Source organism: Lepisosteus oculatus, chromosome 10 (assembly GCF_040954835.1).
Source record: "Lepisosteus oculatus isolate fLepOcu1 chromosome 10, fLepOcu1.hap2, whole genome shotgun sequence".
NCBI classification, from domain to species: Eukaryota; Metazoa; Chordata; class Actinopteri; order Semionotiformes; family Lepisosteidae; genus Lepisosteus; species Lepisosteus oculatus.
Window position 1 is genome coordinate 878697 of NC_090705.1, and position 12730 is coordinate 891426.

The following is a 12730-nucleotide window of genomic DNA, read 5'->3' on the forward strand; positions in this document are numbered from 1 at the left end:
TCCAATAAGCTACCTTTGTAAAACTCAGAACGTTGTGTTTTCACTAGGCATTGGTTAAGAATTATATTAACATTAAAGTTTAAAATAATGACAGATCTACAATGGGGCTTTTTTATCTCCATTCCAGTCCTATAGTGGTGATGGCATTGCGCCCTGTGTACAATTCATAATAATGCAGCTCAGTAATGGTTTCTACAAAAAACAAAACTGTTTTTGAGCTGCTACAAAGTTTCAGAGGCTCATGTCTGTACTCCAAGTCGCCATGGTGATGCAACAGAGAGGGTGCTGTTGCCAAGGAGACAACAGCGGACCATATGCACAGCTGAAGAGTGCTCGACACCAAGCGGTGGGACAGAGATCAAATTGTCTGGGGGTGACGGAGAGCACGGCTTACTCTGCAGCTCCTGCTTCTGCCCCATGCTGGTCTCATTTGTCCCACGGCAGCTGTCCCCTGCCCATCCAACCCCCACAACCGCCCCTCTCCTGTGGCGGAGTCGAGGGGTAGCATCTCCATGGCAGCCGTGACTGTCCTGGGCCAGCCAGCAGGGCCGTCAGTACCCCTCCACCAGGAGAGGGCAGCTGGTGTCAGATGTGCTTGCCAGGCCTTTCTGCCTGGCCGTGCTGTGCTGTGCTGTGCTGTGGGTCTGACTCTGACTCTGGCTGCGCTGTGCTGCGCTGTGCTGTGCTGTGCTGTGCTGTGCTGTGCTGTGCTGTGGCTCTGACTCTGACTCTGGCCGTGCTGTGCTGTGCTGTGCTGTGGCTCTGACTCTGACTCTGGCCGTGCTGTGCTGTGCTGTGCTGTGCTGCGCTGTGTTGCGCTGTGCTGGGCTGTGCTGTGGGTCTGACTCTGACTCTGGCCGTGCTGTGCTGTGGCTCTGACTCTGACTCTGGCCATGCTGTGTCGTGCTGTGCTGCGCTGTGCTGCGCTGTGCTGCCCTGTGCTGCGCTGTGCTGCGCTGTGCTGTGGGTCTGACTCTGACTCTGGCCGTGCTGTGCTGTGCTGTGCTGTGCTGCGCTGTGTTGTGCTGTGGCTCTGACTCTGACTCTGGCCATGCTGTGTCGTGCTGTGCTGCGCTGTGCTGCGCTGTGCTGTGGGTCTGACTCTGACTCTGGCCGTGCTGTGCTGTGCTGTGCTGTGCTGCGCTGTGCTGCGCTGTGCTGTGGGTCTGACTCTGACTCTGGCCGTGCTGTGCTGTGGCTCTGACTCTGACTCTGGCCATGCTGTGTCGTGCTGTGCTGCGCTGCGCTGTGCTGTGCTGTGCTGTGCTGCGCTGTGCTGCGCTGTGCTGTGCTGTGGGTCTGACTCTGACTCTGGCCATGCTGTGTCGTGCTGTGCTGCGCTGTGCTGTGCTGCGCTGTGCTGTGCTGTGCTGTGGCTCTGACTCTGACTCTGGCCGTGCTGTGCTGTGCTGTGCTGTGGCTCTGACTCTGACTCTGGCCGTGCTGTGCTGTGCTGTGCTGTGCTGCGCTGTGTTGCGCTGTGCTGGGCTGTGCTGTGGGTCTGACTCTGACTCTGGCCGTGCTGTGCTGTGGCTCTGACTCTGACTCTGGCCATGCTGTGTCGTGCTGTGCTGCGCTGTGCTGCGCTGTGCTGCGCTGTGCTGCCCTGTGCTGCGCTGTGCTGTGGGTCTGACTCTGACTCTGGCCGTGCTGTGCTGTGCTGTGCTGTGCTGCGCTGTGTTGTGCTGTGGCTCTGACTCTGACTCTGGCCATGCTGTGTCGTGCTGTGCTGCGCTGTGCTGCGCTGTGCTGCGCTGTGCTGTGGGTCTGACTCTGGCCGTGCTGTGCTGTGCTGTGCTGTGCTGCGCTGTGCTGCGCTGTGCTGTGGGTCTGACTCTGACTCTGGCCGTGCTGTGCTGTGGCTCTGACTCTGACTCTGGCCATGCTGTGTCGTGCTGTGCTGCGCTGCGCTGTGCTGTGCTGTGCTGTGCTGCGCTGTGCTGCGCTGTGCTGTGCTGTGGGTCTGACTCTGACTCTGGCCATGCTGTGTCGTGCTGTGCTGCGCTGTGCTGTGCTGCGCTGTGCTGTGCTGTGCTGTGGCTCTGACTCTGACTCTGGCTTCCAACTGTGAGGAAGAGCCCTTGCTCCCTGGTGACCAGCTATATTTTTTCATAATAATAATTAAGATAAGTTAGTTCTGCTTCCTGTTGTTTTGCTCAAGAGCCTTGTGGACAGTGACTGTTGCAGTCCTTCGTTTCAGGGTTAATGGGAGAAACAGGCTGGAAGGGTGACATGTTTTTTGGGGTGTTTCAAGGAAAGGATTTCATACACTGCAATAGACTGGTGTCCCATCCATAGTGCTTCCTGGGATGGGCTCTGCACCACCATGACCTGGAACTGGATACGTGGGTATTGAAATTGATGTGAATATGATGGTGAAGTTTTCATTCTTCTTATTTGCTGACTCATGTCAAGTTAAAATGATTGCTCCAGAAAGGGACAAAAGAAGCTGCTCACTCTTTAGCTATGGGAATGGAATCAGAAAACTAATTGAAAAAGTCAAATTTAGACAGTATATACGCTATATATCCATCCATTTTCCATATGTTATGAGTCCTTACATATCCTGTGTGTAACTCATTTTGTGACACTAGTCAGCCACAAAGCACACGCAGAGGACGATTTAGTGCTGCCGACCTGCCTGGACAGCATGTCTTGGGGAGGGGGGAGGGAACTGTGAGGGAACCTGGAGATGACCCAGTGGAGAACATGCAAACTCCACACAGAGAGTCACCAGGCCAGCGCTGGACCCAGAAAGCAGCACTGAATGCCACCCTGCCACCCTGCCATTAATATACACCCAACATGTACAATATATATCCAGCAGACACTCAGGACCTACACGAGATTCTCCAAAATCACTCTTGCCATTTGTTTTTTTTTTGCATTATTTTAATTCATCCTATTGTCGAGTGCAGTTTTTTAACCTTCCTGGGCTGGAAAATAAACCCAAGGTCCCGGGAAGCTTGAGCCCAAGGTGGAGATAACTGGTCTGTAGCCCTTGCAGATTTCTTTCTGATCAGCGACGGAGTTGTGGATTCCCTCAGTCCAGCTGCGCTGTGTTAGTTATTGGTGCCTCTGGATACACGGTCAGTTGTTTTTAAGCTTCAAGGCAAAGTACCCTTAACACTCACTAAGTGGTTACATGCCAGTATTCAATCCCATGACCTATACCCACTTAGTGCTGACAGGAGCATTTCTGCCACACATATTTTAGCACTGAATGCCCATCAACCATATGGCGAGCTGCTCCTCAGGGTAAATTCAGCAGTAACAACTCACAGCTGGAGTTTACAAAAAGACAACACCCTCTGGTGACAGGCCACTAATTGACAAAGACAAGCCCGGCACTGCGCTCACAAAGTGTTTGTTTCACATGAAACATGTTGCCTTGATCGATTCAAGCTTGTGGGCTGGAAGCTTTTCCAAACACTCGAAGAATTGAACATTACCGGCTCATGATTTAAAGCCTTTTTTTGAAGTCTTGAGTGAAATACGCCGGCTGGGGCGTTGTGAAATACCAAAGTTTTAAAATTTTAACCGAACCATTAATTTAAGGTGGCAAGGCAATTTTGAATGTGATTAGGGTAACATTCTAGCCCGGCAAAATAATTCAGAGAATTTACAAACTTACATAATCTGCTTTGAATATGTCTGGCAACGTTTCCTCAAGCTCACCTCAGATGCCATTTCCACTGAGTGAAAACCATTCCATCAAAAGATTCTCTGCAAAAGGGCAGTGAATTACTTCACCTTAGAAGAGTTCGCAAGTGAAATTCCTCCTGAAATGTCGTAGTGAGGACAGTGGAAGTGTTGAAAACCAAGACATGTCACTATGGCATGAGTAATCAATAACAGTCAGACCCACACATGCCTGTATTTCACTAGTTATAGATTTGTTATGTGTGTTACTATGGTCACCATGTTACTTGCCCCCAGCAGGCTGCAATGTCTGAGGAAGAGCAGTGCAGCCTGGCTGCTGGAGACTGACTTCTCCCTTTTCTGTTCCTCCAGGCTGAAGATCTTCCGGGTCAGTTGTTACACACAGGAAACAAACTGTCATGGTGGATCACGGTGCTGTGCCCATCGTGTGTTCCTGAGTGCATGAACGTATCATGGGACTCTCCGGGTGAATCTTCCACGAGATTGTGGAGCTGAAATGTTAGGTGATTTATTGCCAGTCTTGTTCTCCATGGCCAGTGAAACCAGCTCAGTGTTTTAGAGGGGCTACAGGGGGACTGTAAGTGAGTCAGAGTTTCTCAGCTCCACTCCTTGGGGTCTTTCACGTCTCCTTAAGTCATGAACAGCTCGTCACCTGGCAGAAGGGTAACACTGACCCAGTGGAGGGTAAAACAGGCCAGTTCCCACCTTCTCTGCCTCCGGCGGTTGACGATTCAGAACAGAGCTCCTACTGGACTCCGGACCGTGAGGTACAGAGCTGGGAAAGGCTGCAATAGGGAGTAGCTGGAGCTGTTCAGGCAGAACTCCTCCAAACACAGGAGCAAGCTTTTCAGTTAAAGTTCAGTCTTTTCATAAATCTCTGCTCCAGGTTCGGTTCTTTTCATTTTAAATTTACAGCTATTGTTCTCCTACCTGCGCCTAGCCTTAGTCTACATTTAATGTCATCTGCTGGGCATTGTCACAGCCTTGTATTTGCCTATTTTGTAGTTTCTCCTGTAGTTTCTACAGTGTTTGCCAATGCTCCTTTATTTGCAATACATTTAAGAAGCTGCTGGAAACACACGTGAACAGTATTTCTCTGTGATTGGCACAAGAGCTTTCTCGCGGGCCAGTCTTATTTCTCTTTCTTTTTTCACTTGGCAGACCAGTGAGCTAACACAGCGGCTGTGATCCATGGCAGATTCCTATTTAATTAAATCCAATAAACACCTCATGTAAATGATGTCTGCGTGGTCTCTCCCACGGAGTGGCTGCTCATCAGCTGAGATTGCAGCTCTGGGGCTCGACTGGCTGCTCTGTTTACTGTCATGTTTCAGTGCCTGTTTTCTGTCACAGGAACTAATGACACATCGCTCTTCAAAGTCTCCTTTGACTATGATATAATTAAACAAATAAAAAACAATCCTTCACTGAGCCGAGCAGCATGTTTTTACTTGTATTTTATATTGTAGGGATCTGTTCAGCTACAAGTGAGGTGTCATGAATGATTTGGAGAAACAGGAATTCTCAAATACAGCCTTTTATAAATAATTTACTTTAATCATAACTATAAATGTCCTTTCAGTATCTACAAATGTTTTGGCTGTTAAAAGTAGCAAAGTAGCAAGTTAGTTTTTACTCAGGCTAATTTTTGGAGTGATTTCATAGTTCTACAGAGTCCTTATTGTGTGCTTTAGCAAATGTGGCCTTGTCTATTACTGCAAGCATGCAGGAGAAGTAGGGCTGGGAACCCAGCTGTTTGCAAGGCTGGATTTCATTCAGGCTGATGTGCAAAATGAGACCTTTAGGGCCGACAGTCTTTATATACTGGTTAAACACTAGAAAAGTCTCTGGTACGGAGAGTAGATTTAGCTGCAAAATCCCATTACTGCTATTGAGAGGGATATGTGGGTCTGTAAAGAAGTGACCCTTCCAGAGCATGCCTGAAATTCAGGCTCTTTCCTGACCACAGCTGGTTTAAATCCAGCTTTGTCAGAATACACAGTACAGTTCAAATGCGCATGAGAACTTAATCATAAGGTGTTACGTGTTGTTTAATGATTATTTATCAGCATGCAGTGGTAGCAGTGATGGGATAGTAGATGGAAAACTGGAAGGTTGTGGGTTCGAATCCTAGATGCTGTTGTACCCTTGAGGAAGGTGCCTCACTCAGACTGCTCCAGTATGATAGGGTGGCGTACACATGCACCATCCTTAGGTTGTGACTGTGATTAAGACTTTGTTTACAGTTGAGTTATCTGGTTAAAAAAGGGATTCGTAGCCCAAACCTTGTGTTTCCAAGGCACTGGGGCCCTTGTGCCTGCATGCCTGTGTTGGTCTTGTCACAGTAAGAATGAATGCAGGGTATATCACTCCCGGCACAGACTCCAGCCTGTCTGACTGGCACACACACCCCCTGAGTTATAGCCCTGTGTTGAAAGGCTTAATGGAAAAGATGTGCTGACAATGAATATTTTCAGATGTGATGTGCAGTTTATAGCCCATTATTTGTCCAAGGTCAATCACCATGTACCTGGAAAACTGACAAAGGTAACCTGAAAAAATGAGTTTCCACTAATATATGCAAACGTATCCAGTCACTTATTCCATGAAAAGAGTCTTTTAGCAGTTTAACAGCAGAATGTACTGTATTTAGATGTATTTAATAAGAAAGACGTGCATTTCACTTTACCTTGTTAGAAATATAATATACTGTACACTGCCTTCAGGACATATTCACTTCCCTGAACAATTGCAAAAATTGTTGTGTTTTGACCAGAATTTGTAATGTGTTGAAATTATTTTATTTCCCTTGATACAGGCAACATATGCAACGATTTAAAGTACAAAATGATTTTTTCTTGTGTAGTAGAAATTTCAAAGGGGATATAAACATTGAGCCCCTGGGTTTCCTATAGGCTGGGTAGCACCTTTGACAAAAAAGTGGGGTGAAAGAATCTACAGTCAAATAACTGCACCCTGGTTTCATTCAGTTCTCTCTTTCCAACCAACACTAATGACATGAAACAATAGCTGCAAAAAAGCTCCAGTTCCCCAGCTATGCACGCAATGTTTTCCATCTTAGCTAATATTCTATTTTTCTCACAGCCAGTATGAAATGACCCTGCAGCGCACTAGTTTTCCAGATTGCATTTCAGCAGAAACACTTTGAGCCTGCAGCTGAGACTGGAGATAGACTGGTTTTTTAAATACCTGATTCCTATTAATGAGGGCAGCTTGAAATCTTGCTTGGGCAGAGCAGGAAAGTGGTCGCTTTGTCTCCAACACGATCCCTGAAAAGAAAATTTGTTTTCAGATTAAGCTTTTATTGGCAGTGAACGTTTGCAAACCACCACGACTATCCCCCTTCAAGAAAAATGCCTTGACGTGACAGAATCCGAAATGGATTTACATTGTCCAAACTCAGGATTGTCTCTTTCAATTAGAACCCTATCGAGAAGCAATCTGGAAGCCATTACTCAGTAAGTCTTCACAGTAATTGCTTGCAGCTGAGAATCTAGGCCGCTGTAACACAAGAATAAAGGAAAACTCACTAAAGTAACAAGTGCAATTGATTCCATTCAGAATTCCCTTGGTGTGCTGCCATGTCAGGCCCTGTGTAAGAGGAAACAAGGGCTCCCTGGGCCAGGAAATGAACTGGCAGACATAGGATGGTTTGTGTTCTCCATTCTCAGCTGGTTCTTGTTAAAGAGGAGACTATGGGACTCCTGCTTTTGTCAGTGTTTTCCCCGTGATAAACAAAGCTGTTACAGTTTTAAATAAAGTTAAGTGCTTGGGAAGGATGATTGCTACATTACAGCATGGCCTTGTGTTATTAAGGCTGCCATCCAATTACTGCTCAACAGTAATGGCCAACAAGTTGAGCCATCACTAAAAGAGGGTATGGCGCTTTTTAAAAAAGAAACTTAAAATACAGTCTTCACATGATGTTGATATCTAAAATACATTACAAACATTGTGAATCCTTTAAAAATGGAATTATTTGAAATTAAAACTTGGTCAATGTGTTCCTCCTCATTTCTGTATTTGTGTTTGTGATGATTGTGTTTATTAAAGTGTTTTGATAAATTTAGGACGTTTTCGTCCGGAGGTGCTCATGGCCCGGACCCTGGTGCTGTGGAGACCAGGTGTGGGTCTGACCGGAGGAGCTGCGGGTTTCAGCACTGCCCGACACCTCTCCAGGAGAACGAGAATGAGAGTCCAGAGGGAGGCTGGATTCCTGCTCTGGGAGTGCTGCGAGTCTGTGAGGGCCTGCTGGAGTCTGGGGAACAGCTACACCCTGGGTGGGGCCGGAAGCAGGCCTTCTCGTCTTTTCTGCGTCAGGCTTGGGGCTGGTCGAACCCGATTCACTCTCCTGTGTCTGACAATGGGTGATGTGGTGTGCAGGGCAGTGTTGAGCTCCCAGGACAGTTCTCACTTTATGACTCTGTCTTCTGCCACAGCAACCACTTTTTTCTCCTCCTGTGAATCTGTATTTTATTACTTGTTGTCTTAGTCTGACTTGACTGCCATTCACAGTGTTAACTAATGACTTCCTTATACCCTGAGCTACATGGGCTGAACATCTCAAACACCTGGAAACGGCCATTTTCTAGAATAACAGGGGATGGGGAGGGGGATCAACAGGTTTTTTTCCCTGAAGGTGTTTCCGATGAGATGCACACATCAATAAAGACCTCCTGTTGTGTCTGAAAAGAGTTAACACACACACTGTTTGAGCAACTAAGAACTACTGTACATTGCTAGTTCATGATAGCTGTGTGGAGCAGTAGTCAGGGTCCTGCATGTGGAAGGCAGAGGGTTCGAATCAAAGGGTAGGCACTACTACTCGTTTATAAATGGGGAAAATATAAGTTGCTTTGGATAAACTTATCAGCCAAACAGGAAGAGTAGTTCAAACAGCCCTTGTGTTCTGCCTGCATTTGATCGGCCTTTGTTGGAATGAGCCATGGTGACATAGTGACAATTATTTTCAGCGGATTGCTTTCACTTCAGTTTGAGAAGGATAATAAACCAGAGCACCGCTGGGCAGCAGGCCTCCTGTAGCTGTGACGGACCGAATCTCTCCCCAGTCAGAGCAGATCGCAGCCTGTAGTCTCTCCACTGCTGTTCTGCAGCAAGGTCTACAGGATCTGTCATTGCTGCTTGACAGAAATGAGGAAAGACCAGTCCCAAAGAGATGAATCGCCTCTAGGTTTTGCTTCACTCCAAAATCATAATTGCTTATTTTACCTAACCCATTCGTCCATCTTCTAACTGCTTCTTCTTATTCAGGGTCGTGGGGGAGCCACTGCCCATCTCTGTGTTGGCAAGCAATGGGCTCAGGGCAGGTCACACCCTGGACGGGCACCAGTCCACCACAGAGCAGGCACAGACACACATACACACACACATTCAGGGCCAGTATTCCCAGGTGCCAATCATCCTATCAGTGTATCTATGACTGTGGCAGGAAACCCATGCAAACATGGGGAGAACATGCAGACTGCACACAGATCGCAGCTCAGGTCCAGAACTGAACCCAGGGCCCCAGAGCTCTGCACCACCATGCCCCCCTAATCAACCTCAGTGTTAGTCTAATTCCACCTCCTGTCTTTTTAAGGCCTTCAGTAGGTGACTGGTACCACCTTCCTGGTTCAGACCTTAGGATTCCCTGGTCTAAGCCATCCTGAAGAGCTCAGCACCTGCGGTGTTGTTGTTTTGTATTCCTGTTACAATGGAGCTTGTCTAAAGTGCTGTTCCTGTTGCACGGGGCTGCAGACACTGCTGGAGCTCCAGCTGGTGGCTGGTGAAATGGGAAAGAGACTCGGCTGGAAGGTTCTGGGTCATGAGCTCCCACGCGACAGCACAAACAAGAGCCGTTACGAAACCCAACCACCCACCCAGACATGATGTCAGGGCTGCTAAAGTGTGAATCATATTACAGCACGGAATAGAGTTTTATAGCTGGACGTGAGGAGGCTGTGGTTCATGGCTGCTCTGGATTAGAAAGGAATGCAGAGTGAACACGTCTGGTGTGGACACATCAGAAGACGTCTGTTTTTTCAAAAATATTCTGAATATTAATGGTCTCATGCACACAAAAGATCAATAAAAGATCTCAATTGAGAGGCGGTGAAAAGATTGACCTGGGCAGCTAGCAGGGCAGGGCTTCACTGAGAGCAGCACTAGTATCCTGCTCATACAAACTGCTGCTGCTCAGTGTCAACTCACCCTTCTGTATGAGGAACAAGGTTTTAGAGTAAATCAGAATTTGGGGATTACTTTAGTTATATTACAAATGCATCTGAGGAGCCCATCCTTTGAAGTGTTCTTTGTCGTTTTGGAAGTGTTTGGTCCTAGAGCTCTTATCCGCAGGGATCTCCTTGAACCTTAATTATTCCCCAGAGAGTGGCACACTTTCTGTCACAAGTGGCACAAATCTCTTTTGAAGAATTGTATGTAAGAATCAGTGGAGTTTGAACGTCTGGATAGCAACAGTGTAACTAGCAGATGAAAGGTTGTAAATTTTTTCAGCAAGCAGTTTGCACTCCACAGTGGTGATGTAACACACAGTATCCGGCTGGGAGCAAAAAAGATTTTTCCACTCTGTGTTTTTCCACAGTCAGTATCACTGCAATTTCCCTCACGGGATCAATAAAGCATCTTTCTATCTCTGGCCCAGGGAGGGTGGAATCGGACAGCCTTGCTGACAAAATACAGAGACGATTAAATCAATCAGATGTGATTTCAGGATGACAATCAGACAGCATGAGAAACGGCACAAACAGGAGGAGACGTTTGACCCATCTAATTCATTAGGTACTTAGTAGTTATTGACTCAACACTTTTCATGAAAGAAGCCAGAGTATTGGCTTTAACAACAGGGCAGGCCAGCTTGTTCCACACTCCCACAACCCTTAGGGTAAAGAAGTGTTTCCTGTTGTAGGTTCTAAATGCATTTGTGCGGTTTTCTACTAGTTCAGGTTTCACTGCTCAAATTAGCAAAAACTACTGCCGATGAGAAAGCAATGAATAAAAACGAAATTTAAAAAAACTACCGAAACGATTGCAAGGAGAAACAGACCGGGAAAAGGTTTTACAATAGTAAGGCTACAATGAAAAGAACAGTATTCCTCGTACTAAACCTGAAGAAGCCCGTTTTGCAAAAGGAATAATCTGTAGATTCTTTCTCAGTTCAGACTTGTCTCCTGCCATGCTCGGCGCTGGGGTGTTGATCGCTGAAACCCTCCCGGTGCAGCTGCTGCCCCCGGCCGGGAGCTCCGCGCTCACGCACGGTCTCTGCACTGCCCCTCCTCTACATTAGAGCGGACAATCCTGAAAGTGAAAACTCTTTTAGTGTTTCATTCACACCCGGGGAGCACGGCTTGCAGCTTTATTAACCCGTGGTTTGGCAGATATGGGTGCAGTCTCCCGAGGAGCCAGCGAGTCTTGTACTGTGTGGAAAAGCGCTCCTGGCAAAACACTGTCCGTCGCTGCAGCGTGCGGACAGAATGTACCGTCCAGCACGGCTGGGGGACATCGTCCATTTTACAGCTGTTGGCGTGGACAGGGTGCGTTAAGTGTAGCTGGCTAAAAAACGAAATGCAGTTTTTAACATTTTTTCCCGCCAAACCGCTATACCACACAGTTCGAGTTACATCTCCATGAAATGCAAAGTTTCTGACAAACCCAGTTTTATTACACGCTGTTCTGGAGTAAACAGAAGGTCAGGTTTGCTGCAAGGGAAATAAACGAGTCATGCCCAACTTTAGACATTTTTTAAAGGTTGAGGGTGTAACATCTGGTGAATTATGTTATATTTTTTTTTTAAAAAAAGGATGGCAATTGCAAATGTAAGTAATGTGTTGATCTGAACGCTGTACACATCCCAGATCTTTCGGAGAAAAACGACGATAGATTGCTGTGACAACCTATTGGCTGTGGGCTGGATGGAGCTGGACTTTTTTGTTTCAAAAACCTAATTTCTCTTGTTTTGATTGGAGACTGTAAATGTGTTGATGTCGAGGTTATTTTTTTTAAATGGAGTTTCAGGTTCCAATTTGAAAACAAATGGAAATCAAACTTTTTTTTTTTTAAATGTCAGGGCCGTGAAACAAACAGCCAATTAGCGGCATATGTGAGCTCTCTAACGAGGCCTGAGGACCCAGGCGGTCTGACTCTGATTACCCTGCGAGAAGGGCCCCAGCGTTACCGAAATTTACACAAAAACAACAATCCGATGACAAAAGAATAGCAGCTGTGCTCAAGAAAAGGAAATTGGTTGCAACAGACTCTCAATTAAACACTGGAAATGATCAAAGTCTCATCTTCCTGGAAGCTGTGTTCTTCGCTGCTCAGGAAGTGTTCTGATCGTCAAGGTACAGACCCTGTTCGCCGTAAATAAAGCAATGACCCCCCAGATCAAATCAATCGACAGAGAGAATGTTTGTAGCACCTATTTATTCCAACAGTGTTAAATTTGACTTTTCTCGTCTATAGCGTATTAATTCCAAACGTGAATTAAGGCGCACAGGAAAACAAGTTTGAAACTTTCTGTGGGTCCTTAACGAAGTCATTTTGACAAAATAAAACTTCAATTTAAATGGTGGTACACCGAAGTGACGTTATAATCTTTTGTGGTTACTTATTTTATTTTTCCTACCTTAGTTTTCTGCACACAACAGAGAACTAGATGAATAATTAAAGGCCAGACACTATTTTTCTCTGCTTGCTCTTTTTCTCCATTAAAATGAGTAAATACAATCAATTTGATTTGCTGGAGGACATTTATATATATATAAATTTAACACGTAATTATGCTACACAGAGATAGTGTTTAAAGTTCACAAAAAAAGATAACATCATTCTGATAGATTGTAATTCACAGTTTTGCCTTTTGATATACGAGTTAAGATATACAGTTGATAACTGTATTTTTATAGTTAATTGTAATTATAATTACAATTATAGAAACTTATAATTAATTTGTAATTATTAGTATATAATCTCGAGTACATATTTAACACTAGTTTAAAAACACCAAGAAAAGTGAATGTATTTTATAAAC

At 45.9% G+C, this 12730-nt stretch overlaps 1 long non-coding RNA gene across 1 annotated transcript; it reads left to right on the top strand.

The window, feature by feature from the left end:
• The first annotated feature begins 2221 nt into the window (after positions 1-2221).
• On the top strand, positions 2222-5083 carry LOC107078678 (uncharacterized). Its single transcript, XR_001479622.2, has 3 exons — positions 2222-3089; positions 4015-4430; positions 4825-5083. It is a non-coding gene; the product is annotated as an uncharacterized lncRNA (long non-coding RNA).
• Positions 5084-12730: the final 7647 nt, after the last annotated feature.